The sequence below is a fragment of the Somniosus microcephalus genome, chromosome 33, assembly GCF_052327205.1.
Source record: "Somniosus microcephalus isolate GS21.2 chromosome 33, FLI_Smic_1.0, whole genome shotgun sequence".
Taxonomy (NCBI): Eukaryota; Metazoa; Chordata; class Chondrichthyes; order Squaliformes; family Somniosidae; genus Somniosus; species Somniosus microcephalus.
In genome coordinates, this window is record NC_141019.1 from 40115509 (window position 1) to 40126334 (window position 10826).

Consider the following 10826-nt stretch of genomic DNA (forward strand, 5'->3'; position numbering starts at 1 on the left):
CAATGGATCATCCTCCGCCATTTCTGCCACCTCCAGTGTGATCCACAACCAAACACATCTTCCCCTCACCTCCCCTTTCAGCATTCCGAAGGGACCACTCCCACCGTGACACCCTGGTCCACTCCTCCATCACCCCCAACACCCCCCTTCCACTTCGCCCGGCACCTACCCGTGCAAGCGCAGGAGATGCAACACCTGCCCTTTTACCTCCTCCCTTCCCACTGTCCAGGGCCCAAACACCCCCTTCCAGGTGAAACTGCGATTCACTTGTACTTCTTGCAATTTAGTATACTGTATTCGCTGCTCACGATGCGGTCTCCTCTACATGACTCGTCAGCGTAACTTAGGCACAACGGCGAGTCGCAAAGCCTGTGTGTGTTGTGTTGTGTTGTAAAGCCCTTTGCAACTCCTGGCCACTGGTCGCGATCCAGGGCTGCAGGGTCCGTGAGGAGGTGGGACATGAAGCAAAGAGACTCACCACGAGCCGGGACCTGGAGCACGCTGGAGACGTCGGGCGGATCAGCGTTGCACATGTCGGTATTACAGCAGCAGGAGAAGAAGGGGTGGGTTTTGCTGGCTTTACCTGCACACGTCGAGTTACAGGAGAGCACGTTACTCGGGAGGCCAACACCCTGTTGGGAAGGTAGGAGATGCAGGACTCAGTAAAAAGTAAAGAGGCGGCAGAACTGCACGTGTGTTGTTCCAATGACCACATGTGTGGGGAGGAGGTCATACATGGAGCGAAATCGCCAGCGCCACGCGTGTGGGGAGGGGGGTCTCGGGACGCACCGTGAGCTCAATCCCCGGTGTTACACGTGTGGGGAGGGGGGGGTCTCGGGAAACACCATGAGCAAAACTGGTTGGACATATCATAACCACTGCACCCATTTATTCGGACTTAAAGTCCTGGTAATGATTCTGATGTTGCCATTTCCCGACCCATCTTTTGTGTTCTATACTTGTCACCATTTCACATCGCACCACCATCCCCTTTGTCATTTAATCACTCCAGCCTTCCACAATATCACAGATGTACCCTTTTCTTCTTCCCTTCTCCCCTCCCCTTTCCCCTCCCCTCCCTCCCCCTCTCCAGCTTCGCCTTTCCCCTCTCTCCCCACCATCTCCCCCTCCCCTTCCCATCATTTCCCCCTTCCCACCTCCTCTACCCCTTCCCTCTCCCTCCCCCACCCCCTCTCACCTGCCCCTTGCACCTCCCCCTCCCGCTCCCCTTTCTCCCCTCCCCCCTCTCCCCCTCTTTCCCCTCTCCCCTCCCCCTCTTCCCCTCCTTCCCCCTCCCCCCATCTCCCCTACCTTCTCCCGTTCTCTCTTCCCCTCCCACCCCCTCCCCCTCCCGCTCCCCTTTCTCCCTCCCTCCGCTCTCTCCCCTTCCCCCCTCTTTCCCCTCTCCCCTCCCTCCCCTTCCCCTCTCCCCTCCCTCCTCCTCTCCCTCTTCCCCTCCTTCCCCCTCCCTCTCTCCCCTACCCTCTCCCGTTCTCTCTTCCCCTCCCACCCCTCCCCCTCCCCCTCGACCTCCCCCTCCCACTCCCCTTTCCCCCCTCCCTCCACCCTCTCCCCTCCCCCCCCTCTTTCCCCTCTCCCCTCCCTCCCCTTCCTCTCCCCCCCTCTCTCCCCTGCCCCTCTCCCTCTCCCCCACTCTCAATGGGACATTTTTTAAGTTAAAGGCGCTATACAAGTTGTTGTGGTTGATGCAGTCAAGGGTATTGCACGTGGCCAGGATCAATACCTTGTTTATCAGGATGATAGGCTCCATCACTAGCTTGTTTCCAGATTCCAAAGCAATAGTCACTGCTTTTACATGTCACCGTCTCATTACTGGGGGCATGACTTTGGTTCTCAGACTTTGGGAATGACTTGCAGATTCTTCCTGCTCCACTTCCATCTGCAACAGAATGAGGCAAATAGTCACCCCTTAGCCGGAAGCACACGATCCTCACAGTGAATGGTTCCAACAAGTGCTGTTACCAACATCATGGAGTTTAACTCCAATCATTAGGGCTCAAACATCCAAATACTTGTGTCGCTTTCGGGATTAATGAGGCAGGAGATTAATATTGTCCATTCTGTGGAGGGAGCTTTACTCTGTATCTAACCCGTGCTGTACCTGCCCTGGGAGTGTTTGATGGGACAGTGTAGAGGGAGCTTTGCTGTGTATCTAACCCCGTGCTGTACCTGCCCTGGGAGTGTTTGATGGGACAGTGTGGAGGGAGCTTTACTCTGTATCTAACCCGTGCTGTACCTGCCCTGGGAGTGTTTGATGGGACAGTGTAGATGGAGCTTTACTCTGTATCTAACCCATGCTGTACCTGCCCTGGGAGTGTTTGATGGGACAGTGTAGATGGAGCTTTACTCTGTATCTAACCCCGTGCTGTACCTGTCCTGGGAGTGTTTGACAGGACAGTGTAGAGGGAGCTTTACTCTGTATCTAACCCGTGCTGTACCTGCCCTGGGAGTGTTTGATGGGACAGTGTAGAGGGAGCTTTACTCTGTATCTAACCCCGTGCTGTACCTGCCCTGGGAGTGTTTGATGGGACAGTGTAGAGGGAGCTTTACTCTGTATCTAACCCCGTGCTGTACCTGCCCTGGGAGTGTTTGATGAGACAGTGTAGATGGAATTTACTCTGTATCTAACCCATGCTGTACCTGCCCTGGGAGTGTTTGATGAGACAGTGTAGAGGGAGCTTTACTCTGTATCTAACCCCGTGCTGTACCTGTCCTGGGAGTGTTTGACAGGACAGTGTAGAGGGAGCTTTACTCTGTATCCAACCCCGTGCTGTACCTGCCCTGGGAGTGTTTGATGAGACAGTGTAGAGGGAGCTTTACTCTGTATCTAACCCGTGCTGTACCTGCCCTGGGAGTGTTTGATGGGACAGTGTAGAGGGAGCTTTACTGTGTATCTAACCCCGTGCTGTACCTGCCCTGGGAGTGTTTGATGGGACAGTGTAGAGGGAGCTTTACTCTGTATCTAACCCCGTGCTGTACCTGCCCTGGGAGTGTTTGATGGGACAGTGTAGAGGGAGCTTTACTCTGTATCTAACCCCGTGCTGTACCTGCCCTGGGAGTGTTTGATGGGACAGTGTAGAGGGAGCTTTACTCTGTATCTAACCCGTGCTGTACCTGCCCTGGGAGTGTTCAATGGGACAGTGTAGAGAGAGATTTACTCTGTATCTAACCCGTGATGTACCTGCCCAGGGAGTGTTTGATGAGACAGTGTAGAGGGAGCTTTACTCTGTATCTAACCCGTGCTGTACCTGCCCTGGGAGTGTTTGATGAGACAGTGTAGAGGGAGCTTTACTCTGCATCTAACCCGTGCTGTACCTGCCCTGGGAGTGTTTGATGGGACAGTGTAGAGGGAGCTTTACTCTGTATCTAACCCGTGCTATACCTGCCCTGGGAGTGTTTGATGGGACAGTGTAGAGGGAGCTTTACTTTGTATCTAACCCCGTGCTGTACCTGCCCTGGGAGTGTTTGATTGGACAGTGTAGAGGGAGCTTTACTCTGTATCTAACCCGTGCTATACCTGCCCTGGGAGTGTTTGATGGGACAGTGTAGAGGGCGCTTCACTCTGTATCTAACCCGTGCTATACCTGCCCTGGGAGTGTTTGATGGGACAGTGTAGAGGGAGCTTTACTTTCTATCTAACCTGTGCTGTCCGAGTTGATCCTGGGAGCAGCATCTTCCGAATCTCTGTCTTACCCCGAGTGCAAGGTGAGTGTAAAAGCAGGAAACTGGTATATTATTTGTTATTGAGGGCAGTCAGGACTGCGCAGTTACATCGTGAGAAGGACCTAATAGTTAGAATGAGCTCGGGGAAACTGCTTCAATTGCAGAAATTGGGCAGGATCGGCTGCTGTTGACCTGCCAAATATGGCAAAGCAATGACACAGAATTACAAAGTCTGTCCTTCACTAAGTGTCTCTGGATAAATAATGTGCAGTTTAGATGTAGGTATTAAGCAGGAGTTGATGATGCCATGGTAATTAACGTGGCCTGACGACAATACTTGAAAATGTTTTTCTTTTTGATGTCAGGTGGGTCGTCGCGTAGAATTGGGTCCTCAGTTCCTGTAGTGGCTCAGCTCAGACAACCAATTGCAGCCTTAGGTATAAATCTCAAAACAAATGATCACTTGCAGCGGTCATAACCTGCCCTCCTGCACAAAGTAACTCTTCAGTTTCTGAATCCCTGGCAGGGTTTTCTGGCGTTAACAATCAACCCTTCCTGAAGGTGCTTTGATCTGCCTTGAAATCCAGGGTTGTCTCCTACTTCCCATCTAACTGCAAAAATATTATTCCTTTCTGAAGGACATTCTATGACCCTATGAAGGGAGGTGAAAGAAATTTATTGTCTTTTCAGTCGCATCACAGTATTCGACTCCATTCTCTGAGCCTCTGATATTTTCACTTAAACACAAATCACTCCTCCTCCTTTTTGATTCCTTACACCATTTTGCAACCAACAGGCAATGCAGTTAATCTGCGCTAACCCTCACCAGAATCAATTTATTTATTCTTTAAAACAAGGGAATAATGGATAACTTGCCCACCTGCTCCAGGGCTTGACTCGCCTTTCAATTAGATTAAGAGGTTCCGTAGCTAGATATTGACATTGTACTTGAATGTATATTTTCTGAAGGTACGAGAATTATCTGCCAAAGTGTTGACAATTGTACATCCCTGGACATAAAGGCAGCTTATGTTAAGTTGAAAATGGAACTGACCAGCTTTCACGGCCCATCTCCAATGATGATCACTTTTTATAAATTTTACAGTGAATTTATTATTTTATTTCAAACCATTGAACAAAGTAAAGGATGTCTAGTTATTGCGTCTTTACACTGGACCAAACCCTAACCAGATGTGCATGCAGAGGTGGAGTGGGAATGCACTCTCAGTATATTTGATGCATTTCATCCATGTCAGTATCTTAAGTGATTATGAATTGGGTTAGCTCCTCGTCCTCGGGATTGTCATTGAGAATACGTACCAGTCTCCCTAACCACAATTTGGTGTTAACTTTACTTACTAACTTTTATATATACCCCACATTAAACACACTGAACTTTATACATACTTTATATATACCCCACATTAAACACACTGAACTTTATACATACTTTATATATACCCCACATTAAACACACTGAACTTTATACATACTTTTATATATACCCCACATTAAACACACTGAACTTTATAAATACTTTATATATACCCCACATTAAACACACTGAACTTTATACATACTTTTATATATACCCCACATTAAACACACTGAACTTTATACTTACTTTATACATACCCCACATTAAACACACTGAACTTTATACATACTTTATATATACCCCACATTAAACACACTGAACTTTATACATACTTTATACATACCCCACATTAAACACACTGAACTTTATACATACTTTATATATACCCCACATTAAACACACTGAACTTTATATATACTTTATATATACCCCACATTAAACACACTGAACTTTATACATACTTTATATATACCCCACATTAAACACACTGAACTTTATATATACTTTATATATACCCCACATTAAACACACTGAACTTTATACTTACTTTATACATACCCCACATTAAACACACTGAACTTTATATATACTTTATATATACACCCCACATTAAACACACTGAACTTTATATATACTTTATATATACCCCACATTAAACACACTGAACTTTATACATACTTTATACATACCCCACATTAAACACACTGAACTTTATACATACTTTATATATACCCCACATTAAACACACTGAACTTTATACATACCCCACATTAAACACACTGAACTTTATATATACTTTATATATACCCCACATTAAACACACTGAACTTTATACATACTTTATATATACCCCACATTAAACACACTGAACTTTATACATACTTTATACATACCCCACATTAAACACACTGAACTTTATATATACTTTATATATACCCCACATTAAACACACTGAACTTTATACATACCCCACATTAAACACACTGAACTTTATACATACTTTATATATACCCCACATTAAACACACTGAACTTTATATATACCCCACATTAAACACACTGAACTTTATACATACTTTATACATTCCTCGGGGTAATATTTTCTAGGGCGGTTCGGGAGGATTTAAACTAATTTGGCAGGGGGATGGGAACCTAGGTAGTGGAAAAGAGGGAAGTCATATGAAGTCAGAAATAGATGGTAGAAAGGTGAGAAGCAATAAGCAAAGGAGAGAAACACAAAGGGCCAAACTAATTCATAATGAGAGTGTGAAAAAAGCAAGCCTGAAGGCTTTGTATCTTAATGCTAGAAGCATTAGGAACAAGGTGGATGAATTAGTTGTGGAAATAGAGGTAAACAAGTATGATTTGATTGGGATTACAGAAACGTGGCTGCAGGGTGGGCAAGGCTGGGAACTTAACATCCAGGGATATACAATATTTAGGAAGGATCGGCAAAAAGGTAGGGGAGGTGGGGTAGCATTGCTGGTAAAGGAGGGGATTAATGCAATGGAAAGGAAGGATATTAACTCGGATGAAACGGAATCTGTATGGGTAGAAATGAGAAATAGCAAGGGGAGGAAAACGTTAGTGGGTGTGATATATAGGCCTCCAAATAGTAATATGGAGGTGAGGGAAGGCATAAAAAGGGAAATTAGAGAAGCGTGCGATAAGAGCACAGCTGTCATCATGGGTGACTTTAATTTACATATTGATTGGACTACCCAAATTAGTAAAAATTCTGAGGAGGAGGAATTCCTGGAATGTTTTCGGGACGGTTATCTGGACCAATATGTCGAGGAGCCGACTCGAGATCAGGCCATTTTAGACTGGGTATTGTGCAATGAGAAGGGACTTATCAGCAATCTTCTTGTACGAGGCCCCTTGGGTCAGAGCGATCATAATATGATCGAGCTCTCAGTCGAGATGGAGAGTGAGGAAATTGAATCAGAGACTAAGGTCCAGAACTTAAATAAAGGGAATTACGAGGGTATGAGACGGGAATTGGGTAAGATTGATTGGGTGGTGTTTCTGGGGGGATTGACAGTGGATAGACAATGGCAAGCATTCAAAGATAGAATGGAAGAATTCCAGAACATGTTTATACCGGTTTGGCACAAAAATAAACCTAAAAAGGTGACTCAACCGTGGATAACGAGGGAAATTAGGGACAGCATAAAATAAAAAAAAAGGGCATATCAACTGGCAAAAAAAAGCACCAGACCGGAAGATTGGGGGCAGTACAAGATACAGCAAAAGAGGACAAAGGGATTAATCAGGAAGGGGAAAATAGAATACGAAAGTAAACTTGCAGCAAACATAAAGACAGACTGCAAAAGCTTTTATCGGTATATCAGGAGGAAAAGACTGGTAAAATCCCAAGTCGGTCCCTTGCAGTCCGATTCGGGAGAATATATAATGGAGAATAAGGAAATGGCAGACCAATTAAACTCATACTTTGGTTCTGTATTCACAAAGGAGGACACAAATAACCTCCCAGGAATATCGGCAAACATAGGGACTAATGAGAGGGAGGAGCTGACAGAAATTAGTATCTCTAGGGATATGGTGTTGGGTAAGTTGAGGGGACTGAAGGCCGACAAATCCCCGGGGCCTGATAAACTACATCCTAGGGTACTTAAGGAGGTGGCCCTGGAGATAGCAGATGCTCTAAGGATCATCTTCCGGAACTCCATTGACTCGGGAACAGTACCCGTGGATTGGAGGGTAGCTAATGTTACCCCAATATTTAAAAAGGGGGGTAGAGAGAAAGCAGGGAATTATAGACCAGTAAGCCTTACATCGGTTGTGGGCAAAATGCTAGAGTCCATTATTAAGGATAAAATAGCGGAGCACTTGACAAATGGGGAAAGGATCGGACAGAGTCAACATGGATTTACAAAGGGTAAATCGTGTTTGACTAATCTGCTGGAATTTTTTGAGGAAGTAACTGGTAAAATAGATGGGGGAGAGCCAGTGGATGTGGTGTACCTTGACTTCCAGAAAGCCTTCGATAAGGTTCCACACAAAAGATTATCATGCAAAATTAAGGCTCATGGAATTGGGGGCAAAGTATTAACGTGGATAGAGAACTGGCTGGCGGATAGAAAACAGAGAGTTGGAATAAACGGCTCGTTTTCGGAGTGGCAGGCAGTGACCAGCGGGGTGCCGCAAGGATCTGTCCTGGGACCCCAGCTGTTCACAATATATATAAATGATCTGGATCAGGGAATTGGATGCAATATTTCCAAATTCGCTGACGACACTAAACTAGGAGGAGGGGTGGGCTCTGATGAGGATGTCAGGAGGCTACAGTGCGATTTGGACAGGTTGGGGGAATGGGCGGATACGTGGCAGATGCACTATAATGTGGATAAATGCGAGGTTATCCACTTTGGGGGTAAAAACAGGAGGGTAGATTATTATCTAAATGGCAATAGATTGGGAGATGGGGAAGTGCAGAGGGACCTGGGTGTTCTTGTGCACCAGTCACTGAAGGAGAGCATGCAGGTGCAACAGGCGATTAAGAAGGCAAATGGTATGTTGGCCTTCATATCAAGGGGGTTCGAGTATAGGAATAGGGATACCTTACTACAGCTGTACAAGGTGCTGGTGAGACCGCATCTGGAGTATTGTGTACAGTTTTGGTCGCCCCATCTGCGGAAGGATGTTCTTGCCATGGAAAGAGTGCAACGGCGATTCACCAGGCTGATACCTGGAATGGCGGGAATGACCTACGAAGAGAGATTAAATAGTTTGGGCTTGTACTCACTGGAGTTTAGAAGATTGAGAGGGGATCTCATCGAAACATATAAAATTATGGCAGGCCTGGACAGGCTGAATTCAGAGAGAATGTTTCCAATGGCCGGGCAGCACAGAACCAGGGGCCACAGTCTAAAAATAGCGGGCAAATCATTTAAAACAGAGATGAGGAAGAATTTCTTCACTCAAAGAGTGGTGAGCCTGTGGAATTCCCTGCCACAGAGGGCTGTGAAGGCTAATTCAATAAATATTTTCAAGAGAGAATTGGATATATTTCTGAAGGCTAAGGGGATTAAGGGTTACGGAGAAAAGGCGGGGACGGGGTACTGAACTGGTAAGATCAGCTATGATCTCAGACGAAGATCAGCCATGATCTCATTGAATGGCGGAGCAGGCTCGAAGGGCCGAATGGCCTACTCCTGTTCCTATCTCTATGTTTCTATGTAAACACACTGAACTTTATATATACCCCACATTAAACACACTGAACTTTATACTTACTTTATATATACCCCACATTAAACACACTGAACTTTATACTTACTTTATATATACCCCACATTAAACACACTGAACTTTATACATACTTTATATATACCCCACATTAAACACACTGAACTTTATATATACTTTATATATACCCCACATTAAACACACTGAACTTTATATATACCCCACATTAAACACACTGAACTTTATATATACCCCACATTAAACACACTGAACTTTATACTTACTTTATATATACCCCACATTAAACACACTGAACTTTATATATACTTTATATATACCCCACACTAAACACACTGAACTTTATACTTACTTTATATATACCCCACATTAAACACACTGAACTTTATACTTACTTTATATATACCCCACATTAAACACACTGAACTTTATATATACTTTATATATACCCCACACTAAACACACTGAACTTTATACTTACTTTATATATACCCCACATTAAACACACTGAACTTTATACTTACTTTATATACCTCACATAGAATTTTATAGGATATATAATGTTACTCTTTCCAACCTGATCGATATAAAAGCTATATTCATTGTAAAGAGCATATTCAAGGATATAATAATTGTAAGTATAATATCTATAAATGGGGAGGCTGCAACCTGATTTTTAAGAGAGGTCTCTGAAACCAGAAACATTCATGCTAATTCCGCATAAAGAAATATCATGTTAGATTGCATTGCTGTATTTCATTCAAATAGATTGTCACACAAACAGATTATCATTGAACGAAATATCCCAGTATTAATTTAATGTCTGAATATTGATCACGGAGAAAATGTGTAATTTACCTTCACAGAGTCTGAGCGGCAACATCAATATCAATGGAGACAAGAACAGTAAAAGATCCATTTGCATGAAAGCAACCAGCTGTCTGATCATAGGAGCACCATTTAGTATCTTGGCAACCTTCTCTCTACACATTCCCTGATAATGTTGCTGGATTGGGAACTAACATTAAGCTCCACCCCTTTAGTCCAGGCCTTGCCTTATTCATTTTATTCAGATTCAGTTTGAACGGGCAAATTCTTAAAGCAATAGCTCCTAGAGTTAGTTATTTATTTCAATGATCACAAATAGACTGCATTAAGGAAAAAAACTCTCTCCCTAAGCTCTGGAATTCACTCCCTAAACCTCTCCGCCTCTCTCTCCTCCTTTAAGATGCTCCTTAAACTCTCCCTCACCTGTCCTAATATCTCCTTATGTGGCTCGGTGTCAAATTTTGTTTGATAATCGCTCCTGCAAAGCACCTTGGGACGTTTTACTACATATAAATACAAGTTGTTGCTGTTGTTCTCTACCACAGAAGGCAGTAGAGGCCAATTCATTAAATATATTCATGAAGGAGTTGGATATATTTCTTTAGGCTAAAGGGATCAAGGGGTATGGGGAGAAAGCAGGGACAGGGTACTGAATTTGGATGATCAGCCATGATCGCATTGAATGGCGGAGCAGGCTTGAGGGGCCG

General features: G+C 44.4%; 1 pseudogene across 1 annotated transcript in view; it reads right to left on the bottom strand.

The window, feature by feature from the left end:
* Nucleotides 1–10402, bottom strand: part of LOC147097228 (bone morphogenetic protein receptor type-2-like) — a 76670-nt pseudogene extending 66268 nt beyond the window's left edge. The window contains exons 1-3 of the transcript XR_015074505.1: nucleotides 10150–10402; nucleotides 1745–1900; nucleotides 479–632 (exon numbers count right to left, since the gene is read on the bottom strand). The product of XR_015074505.1 is annotated as a bone morphogenetic protein receptor type-2-like (transcript). The remainder of the gene's footprint in view (nucleotides 1–478; nucleotides 633–1744; nucleotides 1901–10149) is intronic.
* Between the last annotated feature and the right edge of the window lie 424 nt (nucleotides 10403–10826).